Genomic DNA, 15,120 nt, shown 5'->3' with positions numbered 1-15,120 from the left:
GAGAAAACACAGGACTTAAATACAGCAGGGGATAATGAGGGAAAGTGGAAACAGCAGGCAACAGCTGAACACAATGACACTGATGAGACAAGGGGAAGCAACACTAAACACGCTGCATGAGAAACAAGACACTACCAAAATAAAACGGGAAGTGGGACAATGGGGAACAGAGACGGAGACTGGACACAGAACACAAGGAACTAGAAATAACAAACTGAGGACCAAAAACAAAAGAGAACAAAAAACACCGGGCCAGTGGCCCAGGACCATGACAGGTGTCCTGTGAAAATGACCAGAAATATCACTTAACCTGTTTTAAACCTAATTATATGTTGAACTATAATAATAGTACTAGTAAATATAAGTATACAACAGATTTTCCACAATACTCCTTTACTCACCTTTATTGCAGTTTTAATGTTTTCCTCATTAGGGGGTTAGGATAACTTCTGTATAAACTCTTTTACAATGAAAATATTGGCAAAATTTGCTGGACACTTCTACCCAAGACATTTTAAAATAACTGCAGAATACTGTATTTGAATGTTAATGCAGGACATTGTTATTGTAAAGGGATTCAGTCTGTCATTGGAAATGTACTCCAGGTATACAGTAAATTTTGAGAAAAAAAAAAATCTGTCTGTCCGACTTAAACGTGCTTGGTGAAAGGATATTTGTCATAGCCAACCTGCAGAGTTATAACTGCATTCAAACTAAGCTGCTTCATTACTTAGCTCTTCTGTGTTTGACTACAGCAGAATTGTCAGTAAGATTTGACCACGGAAGCCTGCAGAAATAGAGATAAGGGGCCATTTTTAACAGTGTCATGAGTTCTAAATAAAAATAGGCGTAAAAAAAAAATAATACAAAAAAAAAAGATTTTTTGGCTCCCAGGTATTCTTGTAATTACAGGAAACTATAGAAATTAGTAATGGTTTGTGTCTGGTGAAAGCAGATAAACATGATGCTGTTTTATTTTCTCCTTCAACCCCCCAGCCCTCCCCACAGGTTGGTCCGTAGTCATTTTGTCTCTCTGTCATGACAAGCTTGAGTAGATGCGAAGAAAAAAAAGTCCTTGTCTTTCTCTCAACCACAGACAATGTCAGAGAGAGACAATGGAATACAGTATGAAGAAAAAAAGCAATATGAAATATCTCTGTTTTTCAGCTGTCCCTTCAGCACACATGTTGAATGCTAATGGGCCTTCAGCAATTATTGAAAAAGTTTTAATATCACAGTCAAACGCAGGGACACTCTGGACACCTTCAGAGGTGGAAATTAGGCCCAGCTGACCCCAGAATAGCCCAACTTGCATGCATTTTAATGTTTTTCTTTGAGTAGTCACCCTTCCTCTCTCTTTTTTTTTCCATCTGACTTTATCTTTTGGATAATTCTTATTTTCTCAATTCAACCCTAGTGGGACAGGGAGGTGTGGAGCTGAGTGACTGTTGGTTTGGACAATGAATAAAGGGAATGTTTAGAATAGAGCAATGAATAAAAATACTTTGAAATTTAGCACTTACTTTGAAAAGTTCAGATGATTTTAAGACCAGGCACCAGGGTTATAATAGTTTTGGATTTTACATTATAGTTTAGTTTTAGTTAGTTTTTACTTTTTTTTCTCTAATTCAGTTAGTTTTAATTAGTTTTCAGAGTGGTTTTGCTCATTTTTATTAGTTTTTATTTTTGGTTTCATGCTTAGTTTTAGTTAGTTTCAGTTAGTTTCAGTATTAGTTTTAGTATTTTCATACCTAATCAGGTGCAAGATTCAAGGCGCAAAAGTGACTATTGTGTAATGAAAACTTGACAAAAGATACAGTTTAAAGAAATATAGTCAACAACCAACTGTTCACAAGACATGCTAAATGTGTGTAATATTAAGGACACACATGAGCATAACCAGGGAGAAACAAAGAAAAACATGAACTCCCAAACTCAATAAATTCTACAATAAACTCCACAATAAACTTCAGCATCAGTGCAGCAGATTAATAACGCCTACATGTGGTGTTAAACAAAAACAAACTCTTTGAAGGAGTCAAAGCTCAAATCCAGCTGCATCCTGATGTTCTCACCACCTGAAGCTGCTTCTGTTTTGGAGCTAGCTTGGTTAGATGCTCGCTAATTAAACCTGCAGGGTCTTTGCGGCCTCTGTACACAACCTACAGAAGTTGCCGACCTCATGTCCGCATTTATGCTTGTGTAGCTGGATTGTGTGTGTTAATTACCTTGTGGTCGTGTGCAGGTGTTTGTACTCAAAGAACCTCCATACGGGACTCGGCAGACCGCAGCCATTACTTTGAGGACCAGCGCGGTGAGCGCACGCACATGCGCACTCACACAGTTGTCCTGTGGCGCTCCCAGCTTAAACTCGGAGAGCGGAAACAATGATTTCATATCAATCCACAAGGCTTAAAAAACCCCCCAAAAAAACAAGTAAATGAAAGTAAGTTTATCGATTATTTCAGTTAGTTTTAGTTAGTTTTGTAAACTCACAATTCAGTTTTAATTAGTTATCGTTTTTTCCTTTTAATTATAGTTTTTATTTATTTCAGTTAACGACAATGTTTTTTCAATTTCAGTTTTCGTTATTTCGTTCGTTTTCGTTAACTATAATAACCCTGCCAGGCACTTGAATCGACGTATTCCTTACACAGGGTCACAGGGATTATTAAAATCCCTGTGACCCTGACGCAGATCGTCAGTTATAAATGGGTGAATGAAATGTAAACAGAGGCAATCAAACTTGTGATTCAGTTTCTCTGTGTTTCTCAGAGTTGAGTCTCACTCACTAGGTCAAGGCCAGGGACCTATAGCAGAGCGGTTGATCCATTCAGAGCTGAAGAGTGGCAACTGTGTCTTCTTGCAGAACTGCCTTCTGGCTGTGACTTGAATGTTGGCTCATTAAGACCTTCACTGAGCCTGGTACTACTTTTAACTCAAAAGTATCTATTTATTTCATCCTGCCATATTTCCCATAAATATTGCTATGGTGGTTACGCTAACATTTCACTTTACATTTCCTTCTTATCGATTTGTGATAGTGAGGGCTTATGGGGAAAAAAGGATTAGATTAGAGTAATTGCTAAATTTATGTGTTGCTTCAAACTGAAAACTCTGTGACTCTACATGAATTTCAGTGTTTATAGTGCTCGTGGATGATACACAAGAAAGAGATGCTGGGCTCCAATTTCGTTTCAGTTGGTGGACAAATACTGTACGTTCAGTGCCACTTCATTAGTTATGCCTTACTAGTACTAGGTGGGATCACCTTTGGCCATCAGAACTGCCTTAATTCTTCATTGCATAGATTCAACAAGGTGCTGGAAACATTCCTCACGTCCATATTGACATGGTAGAATCATGTAGTTGCTGTAGATTTGTTGGTTGCCCATCCTTGATGGAGATCTCCCATTTGAGTTGCTCAGGAATCATTAATTTTCCTGGCACAATTCTAATCTCAGGAACACAAGCTGTGGTGTTTTGTGCGTTGCTTTTTCAGAGCATTTGTATTATTGAAAGAGATGCTGGGATGCAGAAACATCAATCTATGAGAACTTCCGTTTGTTTCTCAGTTCCGTGCCTACAAAAGTATTTCCTGTTACAGGGCACCAGAACTCTGTCGAGGTAGACTTTCTCTCTCTGCCCCACGCACACACGCACACACACTGTGAGACACAATAATAAAACTATCGTTGAGTTCATTTGATATGAAGATTACCTGTCAAAGATTGCTCTGCAGGATTAATGTTTCCTGTATGAATGTTGTTCCTGTATGTTTTTTGCATTTCACGGTGTGAAAAGCTAAAGCTTCACACAAATCTGCATTCTGTGCAGGCAGCAGTCTAAGCTGCCTTTGCACATTCATCATACATTTCACAGAGTATTCACACACAGCTTCTTAGAGCTCTGTGGGCAACTTATAACTGATACTTTTGGGTGTTCAGGAAATAGCATGTCAAGCTTAGTTGCAGAGAACTGCTGGTTGTATGCTGCATGCTAGATTCATACTTTCCTGTGGGCTGAATTACTGTATATATTAATTTCAGCATGTGTAGTTAACTGTCCATTGGCCCATTCTGGTGTGGACACAAGGATTAGAGCAAAGGTTACAAAAGTTTTGAACATCTGCAGTTTAGTGCTAAGAGATAAGATTATTTTAATGTTATTAGTTATACTGTGGTATTCTAAAAAATCAAACCTCCATGCCCCCCCCCCCCCCCCCCCCCCCCCCCCACCACACACACACACACACAAAATGAGCTGCAGTGGAGGGATTGGAGAATAATTTAAGCAGGAAAGACACTGTTCAGACCTTGTATTGTCCAACACATTTAAAATTATTTGTGATTTTGACTGCCTGGACTAGCTGATGAACTCCTCAGCAGCTTCATAAACAAACTTTGACATGAAACTCTGATATTCAGCAGTGCTGTAAAAGCTACCTGAGCTCCTTTCTGTTTGTAAAATGCATTCTGAATTCAGCCTAAGGTTAGGTTTTAATCAAAGCGGTTTCACTGGGGTGTAATCCATCTTTAGGTTTTCACAGTATTAAAGCACACATGCTGTGAACCAAATATATGGAACCGTATGTAGTCTTCTTCACTGCTTTCTTCTTCATGAGTTATTCACCCATTTAACAAATTTTGTATCCCACAGATGGAGTTAGACAGTCTACTTTTGATAAAAGTGTCTGTTACAGTGCTTAACAAATTTATTAAACCACTTGTCATAAAAACAGGAAAACACAAATATTTTAAAACTCCATCAAAAGCTTTTTTTTAAAACTAAAAAATTACTGAATTCACCTTGAGCCGGTACACTGGAATTTTCTGAGAACTCAGAAATTAATCAAGCATAACACTCAACCACTGAAACAAATTTTCTGTTCAGGAATGCAAGTAAAAATGTGTTATTTAACATTTTAATAAAAAAATAATAATGCAGTTTTCTATTTTTTTCTGCTTCTCTGTAAAACAGTAAATTTGACAATTCATGGATAACAACAATAATTATATTTTAGCATTAAAAATATTATTTCAATTAAAGAGCTTGAGTGTACTGGTGGATTAACCATTACAGAAACATTAAAAAAAATGATAATTACCAATACTGTTAATTTAGGGCAACTGTAGCATAAAACCCACACTAGGTGGTGGTCTAATAAATTTGTTAAGCACTGCATATTGCCAGTATAAATATGGATCATCATCTTTGATGAAGCTTTTCCAGGTGTTCAGCTGCAAGTTTATTCTTCAGGTCACTTCCATTTTCACAGCTGTCCAACTCAATGCTGACATCATTGCTCTAGTCCAATCATCTTTCTGCCTACCTTCTTCACACCAATCAGCTGCCACTCTCTGCTTACTTTAATAAATCTCACCACTTACCGGTCATTCTCCATTGCAGACTCATTCGTGCAATCCACCTCCTCCCCATCCCCTCCTCACCCAAGTCACTCAGTGCTCCATCCAAGCCTCCATCTTTATCTTTACCACCGCCAGTGTCTAGACTCTGGGGGGGTCCCGCCCTAATTCCTATCAGCACTGGGATTCAATTCTGCCATGAAGGGCCTAATAGCCAAATAGCTTAATTTAATTTTGTATATCAATAAATCATGTTCAGTTCCTCCTAATGATCTCTCCTTATTGAAATATCAATTAAATGTAAATTAGTTACTTTAAAATCCTACCAGTACCTGATTTATCATCTTCTATATCATAACTGATGGATATCCACATTTTATAAATGCTGCAGCACTATAAATGAACTAAAATAACAGAGCCAATTACAGAGCTCATCAGTGCTTAAATACAGTTACGGATATTCAGGATTGTTTTGTGTCTGCAGTATGGTTTTTACATGACAGGATAATTTGATAAATGAGTTATACAGTAAACCGGTTTCCTTGGAGAGCAACTCCAAGAGAGTCACAATGATTATAGCTGCACTCCAAGACTGTCTGAACAATGAATATTTTTGTATTTTTGAATTTGTATTTTGTAATTTTGCATTTTATATTAATAGAATACCGTGGCCAACCAAACATGGCTACATATGCAACTGCTTCATAAAAACACAAAAATGCTTTGTGAGAAGAAGAATATAAATCATTCGGCTTTAAACAAAATACAAGAAACGTCTCTTTTATCACCGTGTTTGCTTCCGCCATTGTTGAACAGACACTCCACTGTTGTTTTGTAAATACCACACAGATTTTCAGCATCATGCAAAGTGTTTGCTGATTTCACAAAGCAGAACAGTTCTGTAACACAATTTCACTCAGTTCTGCAGCTGTGGGCCCGTGTTTATTCAGTTCTCACTCAGTGAACTTTTGCTGCTCCCTTCCTGTCAACCGTGTTTATAGAAATAAAATGAAAAGAACAGATGTCCCCGTACATGCCAAAGCTTATTTAAAGCTTTTTGCATGACAGGTTTGTTAGAACTGTGATGGGGCTTTGCTCTAAACTCATATATATATATATATATATATATATATATATATATATATATATAAATATTATTCTGCTTGGTGATGAATTTTTCAATATGAATCTCACTTAACTGTAGTTTCATTTTGTAATATAGTGGAAACAGACATGGACACAAATTACATTTCCGTTGGATTTAATTATGTCATTTTAATATTGTTTGTTCTTGATTTTAACAGGCATATTCAAAGTTATTATTAAAAAAAAAAAAAAAGAGGCTGGCATCTCTTTCATTAACAGTTCTCATCATCTCTCTGAAGTTCATTTGTTTCCCTAATCTGGTTTTCAATTACACCTCCAAATGATTATGTGGTTCGGTCTCAGTAGAGCACACCACATCAAATTGATTTCTCTCATTGTTATCACACTCCTGTGTTATTAGTTTAATCTTTAATTCTAACAGTCTTTGTGAGTCAGAGCCATACATCCTTTGAGGGGAAGAATTTAGGCTCAAACAAAGCATGATATTGCCTTTCCTGTTTCAGAAGGAGCGGTGCAAAAAATAAAGCAAAAAGGCACTGCCAGCTTCAACACGCCTGCAGCTTACTGCAGAGATTTGTCTGATTATTCATTCCCTTTTTTTTACTGTCTTACATAACAGTGCATATTTTTCCAGAAACTATGGATTTTAAGTGTTTGAATGTTAAATATAATTTAAAATCATTTTCTCTTTTCCTCTTTTGTAATACAGCCATTTCTCTTTTTAGTATTTCAGTGTATTTTCTTTGTACTCTTAAGATTGCATTGGTTTCTTGTTTATTGTCACTGTTTCCAAATTGCATGCAGAGTGAATCGTCTTTCAGACAGTTCAGTATCAACAGCACAATTAAAATGATTAAAAATTTTAGCATTTAAAGCAAAAAACTCGGATCATGGTTTGCAAGAGAGACACAGCATAAATGTACCCTGCTGAGAAGAATGAATGCTTAGGGTATCAACTCATTTGGCATCAAATGCTACTGCATGTAGTGCATTTTAATTCTGAAGTGCTTCTTTAGGGTCACTTTTCTTTTGAGTTCAGACATTCATTTGAATTTGACATTATTGAAAACAAAGAGTGATGAGATACAGCATCTTGTTGTTTAGTCTGACCAAAAGAAAAAACACACAATTATAGAACACATACAAACAAGCTACATTAGCTAACATACACTGCAAGTAGGAAACAACCCGCAAAGTACATGCAAATCAAAAACATTAACCTTTTTTCTTAAGATGACAAAATAAAGATGATTTGTAGCAAAAGATTGATGTAATAAATCTCAGGGAAAAAAAAAAAAACACTAGTCAGAAGATGCACTATATTGCCAAAAGTATTTGCTTGTCTGCCTTAATTTGAACTTGAGTGACATCTCATTTTAAATCCATAGAGTTTAATATGATGTCCATCCTCTCCACTCCCAAATTCTAGAGCTAGACTGTTAAACCCCACTCTGTGAGGGGTGAGCTTTGCCATCTTGGAGGATCAAGTTCAGTCCCAGACTAAAGAGATACGGGATTGCCACTGGTTGCAGAAGCTCATCTCAATATTTCTCTGCAGTGACTTGGCTGGCCCAGTTTTCTTGTTGCCTGTGTCTTTTTCAGGTAACTAGTGGGTGGAGCTGAACCAATTTCAGATGCAGTGCACCTGAGCATGTCGAGCTCAGGTGCACTATAAAAGCAGCCTTGCCTGAATTCACTGGACTTTCCGGTTTGCGCCTCCTCGTGGAAGCTGTTTTGCTGGAACAATATGTTGGGCTCAGCACATTCTCATCCTTGTCCTCCATCCAGTGATGTGCTGACAAGGAGTAAGGTTATCTTCTTGGTTTCTTTATTCTATTTTCATTAAAATATTCAATAACCTCCCACATCTGTGTGTGGGCTCCCTTTTTTTTGTCACATGGCTCGAGCCGGGTTGTGACACCTCCAATGAGGACAAGCCTGGTTGTCAGCACCTGGAGTACCAGAAGCTCAAAACAAGAGTCAAGAGCAGAAAAGATTTGCAGAGGTCTTCATGGGTGCAACCCTCATACTCTGGTGGTCAACCCACAAATGCATTTTCCTTACAAATGTGGCTCCATTTAAGGGGAAATAAACAGGCTTTCCAGTGGTAAAGGATTTATTGCCAATAAGCATCGTTACAACAAAGCAATAATAAACCAAACACAAATTTCCTTACTTTTTGTGCTAAGTTTCGATATACACTATAGCAGAGGTGGCCATTAAAGCAACTACCTCCTTCATCCATAAACAGAGCGACACTGATGCACATTATGCAGCCTTTGGTGAGAGCACATATGGGGGGGAGAGTGATGGATGCCTGTGACCAACGCTGCCTCAGGGCAATACTCAAAGGCTTTTTTTTTCTCCAGAAACTGCAGCCTGGCTACGCCTACTCCCCCTCAGGTATTGTTCATTTCCCTTATGTGTGTGTGTGTGTGTGTGTGTGTGTGTGTGTGTGTGTTTAAACATAGGGTATCTATAAAATAACAAGAACACTTCACAAGAAAAAGAAAATCAATTCGGTGTGGGTGTGAGGTTTGCAAAAGCAAACACACAGACACATCTTTGTCACAGTGCGTGCTTGCTTACCATGCATCTCATTTGGATTAATGGTTTTCTCCTTTGTGTTTAAGCTGTTTACTATGCCCTACAGTCAGATGAACTCCAACGATATAAGAAGTATATTGAGAATCTTCCAATCATAGAGGATCCTGAGATCTTTGTCATACATGGGAATGCCAACTTGGCTTTCCAGGTGAGGAAGAATACTATAACAATAATAGTATAATACAGAAAATCAATATTAATGTGTAACAGCTCTCTACCTTTTTGTCTTCTGGCCAGTCTGCCAATTGCTGTATTAAATATATATGACTGTGCACACTGTAATTTATACACTTTATGATAGAATCATATTATTAATTGTTTTACATAGTCTTTTATTTGTTTTGCATTGTTGAATGTGTTGTGTTGAATGTTTCATGTTACAACCATTACAAGAAATTATTTATAGTCCTTTTCATGATTTAATGTAGAGCTGCTCATGCGGTTTATGGATTGTTATAAAAGCATTTTTATTCAGAGCACACAAGAGTGCTACTGTAAAATATCAATACATGAATGTGTGCATGTGTGTGTTTGCCTCTACAGTGCCAAGAAACCAAAACTCTGATCAATTCCATACTGGATATTAATCAATTGTGCCAGGAAGCCGAGCGATTCAACAACTTGCTTAGAGTTCTCATGGTGACACACAAAGCCCACATAAACACACACATTTAATTGGTGCAGATCATCTCATGACCACATCAGGAGCTGTTTTCCTTGGATCATAATTTATTTACTTAATGGACGGAATCTATAAGACCAACCAGGTTCCCGCCCACTCTGCAAACTTTGGCCGCCCTTCCATCAAACCCCTGCCTTCTTCAGTCAGAGATCTGGCACTCAGAACGTTCTTTATTCAGCTTTGGTAGAGATACAATATTTACACACAAACACACAAGTTTAGTCCTGCAGTTACGTGAGTTTGTATGAAATATGTCTGTATAGAGCTAAAGGAAAACACATAAATTATGTGGGCAAAAAAAAAGATTCAAGTCTTCTTCTCGCGCCGGTCTCTCTTTGACTCACAGGCACTGATATGACAGGGGAAATCTTGGCTATGTGTATTGGTTTGATTATGTGTGTGCATGCATGCAAACATGCATTTGTGTACATTTGATTTATGTTATCTCATTGGATTGAAAAACAGTAATAGCACATGCACATTCTGAGATCATCCCTGAGGCACAGACCATCTCTTGGTCTCCCACTCCTCCTCTCTCTTGCTTTCTTTCTGTCTCCCTATACACCCTATTTCAGCATTTGGTTCAACTCCCTTGACTTAAGCTGCTCTTCCGTAAGACTGGTCTGAACATGTGTATTGCACATTCCCTAAAATTCATTTAAACACACACAAAAAGAGACAAACAGGGGAAAGTTGCATAAGTTCATAAGGCAATGGGTACCCGCTGAGTCAGACTGCACATGCTGACTACCTTAAAAGAGGAAATCCACTTCACTGTGTCGGTGCAATTTAAGTCACTGAGTCACTTTCAGGTCCCATAAGTAATAGGTTGCCTGTAATGCACCATACCGCAAAAAAGTTACTAAAAGATACACACATTTTAATTACATCTCTGCTTTGGATTACACATGGTTAGCCCAAGTCATTTCTCACCACAGGATTTTTCTTCCCTCGAGGCTTTTTTACTGCTTAAATACTTCAGAACTGAAATGTCTTTTTTTTTTGTTGTTGTTGTTGTTTTGTTTTTTTTAGGAAGCCAAAGAGTAAGGCACAATTTTACAGCTACTAGAATATGTTTGAGAACTACAGTGATCACTCTGACCACTCTTTCAAGTATATATATATATATATATATATATATATATATAAACAACCACAGGAAGCAGTGGAAAAGATGCTGCTGAAAGGTGTGATGAAGAAAGGAGGTCCTAGGAAGTACAACAAGCTTAGGTCTTAGAAACTGCCAAGCAAAGACTCACAGTCTTGGCTAGCTGCTTGAAGAGGTACACCAGAGACATAGAAGCCAGGAAAATAAACTAGATGTTCTCCACCGAACCATCCAAGGTATACTCTCAGTGGCAGGGGAACAATATGAGAACAGCACCCCCCACCAAGACTGGCGACAGAGCATTACGGGAAGAGCATATAGGAGAAGGATGCTTCACACAACACCAATGCTCAGTGGTTAGTGGATCTAAGAGCAGACCACAGCAGCCGCCCTGAACAGGATCCAGTGACCATCACAGTGGCAGACATCCAAGAAAGAGTCTTACATGTGAAGAGCTGGACAGCACCAGGCCCTGATATGATTCACAACTACTGGCTAAAGAAGCTAACTGTACTTCATGAGCACCTGACAACACAAATGAACCAGCTGCTAGAGGCTAAGACACACCCAGAATGGCTGACCGAAGGCTGGGTGGTCCTGATCCCCAAGGATCCCCAGAAGGGACCGGTCCCATCCAACTACTGGCCCATAATCTGCCTCAGTACAACATGGAAACTCCTGTCAGGCATCATAGCAGCTAAGATGATTAGACACATGGCTCAATACATGAGCAGGGCCCAGAAAGGAATTGGCAAAGATACCAGGGGAGCAAAACACCAGCTAATGGTAGCTAGAGCAGTCACTAGAGCACATGTGTCAAAGCCAGATGTGGCCCACGGGCCTTGAGTTTGATTTAATTATATTTGGCCTGTGAGATAATTTGTGAGATGATGTGGCTATGATTAATGGCCCACCGGTAAATAGCGCTTCCACCACTCATACTACAAACCCATTTTCCAGCAAAACATCTGTCAGCACTTTTTACAATGACATTTAGACTAGCCTGACCCCCCAAAATGCCTAAACGAAAAGTGGAAAATGGGGATTTTCCAAATAGGTGAGAGGCAAAGGACCAGTTCGCTGATATCAGAGGTAAACCCATGTGTCTCTCTTCCCCGCGATGTGCAGGGTAAAGAGCGGATTGGTGGGACAGATGCGGGAGAAGATGCAGAGACTGGCACACATGAGCTGACAGTGCATCACTGCGTCACACACCAGGAAATGCTGCACAACAAAGTCTTGAAGATACATATGTGTCATAATGACCGTAACACAGACAGTGAACTTTATAGGAGACAAACCTTTAAATCACCAGCAGTCGTCCTTTCTCTATGACATAATGAAGCATCTTAATCTGTTAAACCTGCAGCTTCAGGGACGGATTTTTTCATCATCATGAAATATTCTTATTTTCCCTGGTGTTATTTCTGATGAAAAATATAATTTTATATCTTATTTAATGTCCATCCATCCATTTTCTTCCGCTTATCCGGGGCCGGGTCGCGGGGGCAGAAGCCTAAGCAGAGAAGCCCAGGCTTCCCTCTCCCCAGCCACCTCCTCCAGCTCATCCGGAGGGACCCCAAGGCATCTTATTTAATGTATTGAGGAAAAAGTTGCATTAATCTGGCCATTCAAATTCATTTTGCTAATTAAAAATCTTCTCAGTTTTAGACTGTTCAATAAAGGTTAATCCTGTTTGGCCTGTGACTTAGACAGTGTCTTCAATTTTGGTCCATCCTTTGATTGAGTTTGACAGCCCTGCACTAGAGACTGTAAGACTAGACAGACCAAGCTGTGCACTGCCTGGACTGATTACAAGAAAGTCTATGAGTCGATGCCTCATACATGGATCCTGGAATGCCTTTAACCATACAAGCACCCTAAGAGACTTCATCAGGAACTCAGTGGGAATGTGGAGAACCACACTTGAGGCTAACATCAAGCCTAGTACTTGACTAGTACTAAACGGTGTAATAAAATCTCACCCTGACTGATCTATCAATTTCCTTCGTCTTATATGTGCATTTAACCAAATTAATTTATGCTATTAGCAGTGAAAAAGTCTTTAGACAGGAGACATCCCATTTTCACAGTGGAATCAGTGCAATACACTCCCTTATTGGAAGCTTCATTCAATCTGTTTTTCAATTCAATTTTATTTATATAGCACTAAATCATAAAAAACAGGCACTTTATAATAGAAGGTAAAGACCCTACAATAATTACAGAGAAAACCCAACAATCAAAATGACCCCCTATGAGCAGCACTTGGTGACAGTGGGAAGGAAAAACTCTCTTTTTAACAGGAAGAAACCTCCAGCAGAACCAGGCTCAGGGAGGGGCAGTCATATGCTGCAACCAGTAAGGGGGGTGGGGTGGGTGGGTGGGGGGAGACAGGACAAAAGACACACTGTGGAAGAGAGCCAGAGATTAATAACTAATGATTAAATACAGAGTGGGGTAAGTTACTGGTTAACATGTTTACTTAATTTTATAATACAGAGGGAGAGAAAAGAAACATGTAAGAGGGGGTATAGTAGATGTGAACAGGGATGAGTAGACATGCACATATAGTAGATGGTAATGGTTCTCAAATTTAAAAAAAGGGGGGACAAGGTAGATAAGAGGTATGTGTTCAGACAAGAGAAGGAGTGATGATCATCAAATGATAAAATGTTTCCACCACAGCTCCCACACACATCAGCAGCCTATTTGTATCACTTAGTGTATGTAGTGCAAAACAAAAAAGTGCGCCTCTTCAAATACATTAAATTCACCCACTGCAGCTCTGGGGTGGAGGGGGGGGGGGGCAGACACAGGCTGTCTCTGTCACACACACACACACACACACACACACACGCACTGTCTCTCCACACCTTACTGATCTGGTAACAGCAAGCAGGGTGACATTACAGTTAACATAATTTACTGCACCAAAACAACTGCACTAAAAACTGCCGGTACAAATATTAACTGTCACCGTTCACCCCTGACTGCTTTATGGGGAAAACAATGATTCAAGTTGGAGGCAACATTTATTTGAACTTTAACTTCCTTTTTTGTGAGGGTCTACCTCACTTCTCATTTGCTATTGCATTGTCTTTTTTTCTCATTAACTGTTACTATTTACTGTTTTTGTGCAGGTTTGGGAGCTGTGGAAGAGACTGATGCAGTACATGTCTTGCTTTGCAAGGTCATTTAAATATACTTCATCAGGACGTGTCCGATCAGAGGTGAAACCTTTCTGTTTTTCAGTCTCACTTTCACGTGGTTGTAATTACAGTGAGACTTAAACACAAGTGTAATTGTCTTTTTTTCTTCATTTGGAAACAGTCATGCAATTCAGTTCAGTTTTAATAATGTGTAATTCCCTCCAACTAGTCCATGCACAATTACTTCACACATGCGTGACTTTCTCCTGTATCGCCAGCAGCAACATCTGACCTCCTAACCTCCTTTAATAACCTCTTTTCTCTCAATCAGTCCTGTTGTGAGCCAAGATTATCCACTAAGAATAACCGTGAATGTACTTTAATATACAATTATTATGAGAGAATTTGTTAAGAAAAGAGTAGAAAAGGATTGAAGGAGTAAATGAGATTATATACCCCAGTCACCCTGAAATCAGATTAAGTGTTTATTTATTTTTACATCCTGCACACATATTTGTACATGTACTTCCATCCCCGTGGATTAAATCAGAGGGAAAAGGATGTAGTTGATGTCTGAAACAGATGGGCCCAAAGAAAAATATTTATTTCCTGGGTGATAGAAATGGGGGAGTGTAGATTTCAACATAATGCACACATAGTTGAATTCGACACACACAGTCGATTGCCACATCTGTAAGACAAGGACAGCTGTTAATATGATTGTTTGACAGGTAATCGACATGTAAGTAATGATGAAGAGCACAGCCTGACAACGGGTAATCCTTGTGCTCTTACTGGGTGTAATTTGTTTGCTGAGAACTGCCATTTGAATACAAAATGTGTGATTACAGAGATCAGATTAGATTTACTAGGTCAGGTTATTCAAAAGCAAACTACCCCATGAGTCAATCCACCGCAGCAATGACTTTCAGATTTTTGACTAGCTGCTGGCTGTCCTCATATTCAGGGTGCAGTAAGTGTTCTTCTTTTATTGTATCCGATGGGGGGGGGGGGGGGGGGGGGGGGGGGGGTTATATATGTAATGACTTCTGTCATTGTAAAATATGTCATTATAATGTCCAAATGAACAGTAGCAAT

Source organism: Archocentrus centrarchus, chromosome 1, assembly GCF_007364275.1.
Source record: "Archocentrus centrarchus isolate MPI-CPG fArcCen1 chromosome 1, fArcCen1, whole genome shotgun sequence".
Classification (NCBI taxonomy): Eukaryota; Metazoa; Chordata; class Actinopteri; order Cichliformes; family Cichlidae; genus Archocentrus; species Archocentrus centrarchus.
This window is presented reverse-complemented; position numbering follows the sequence as displayed.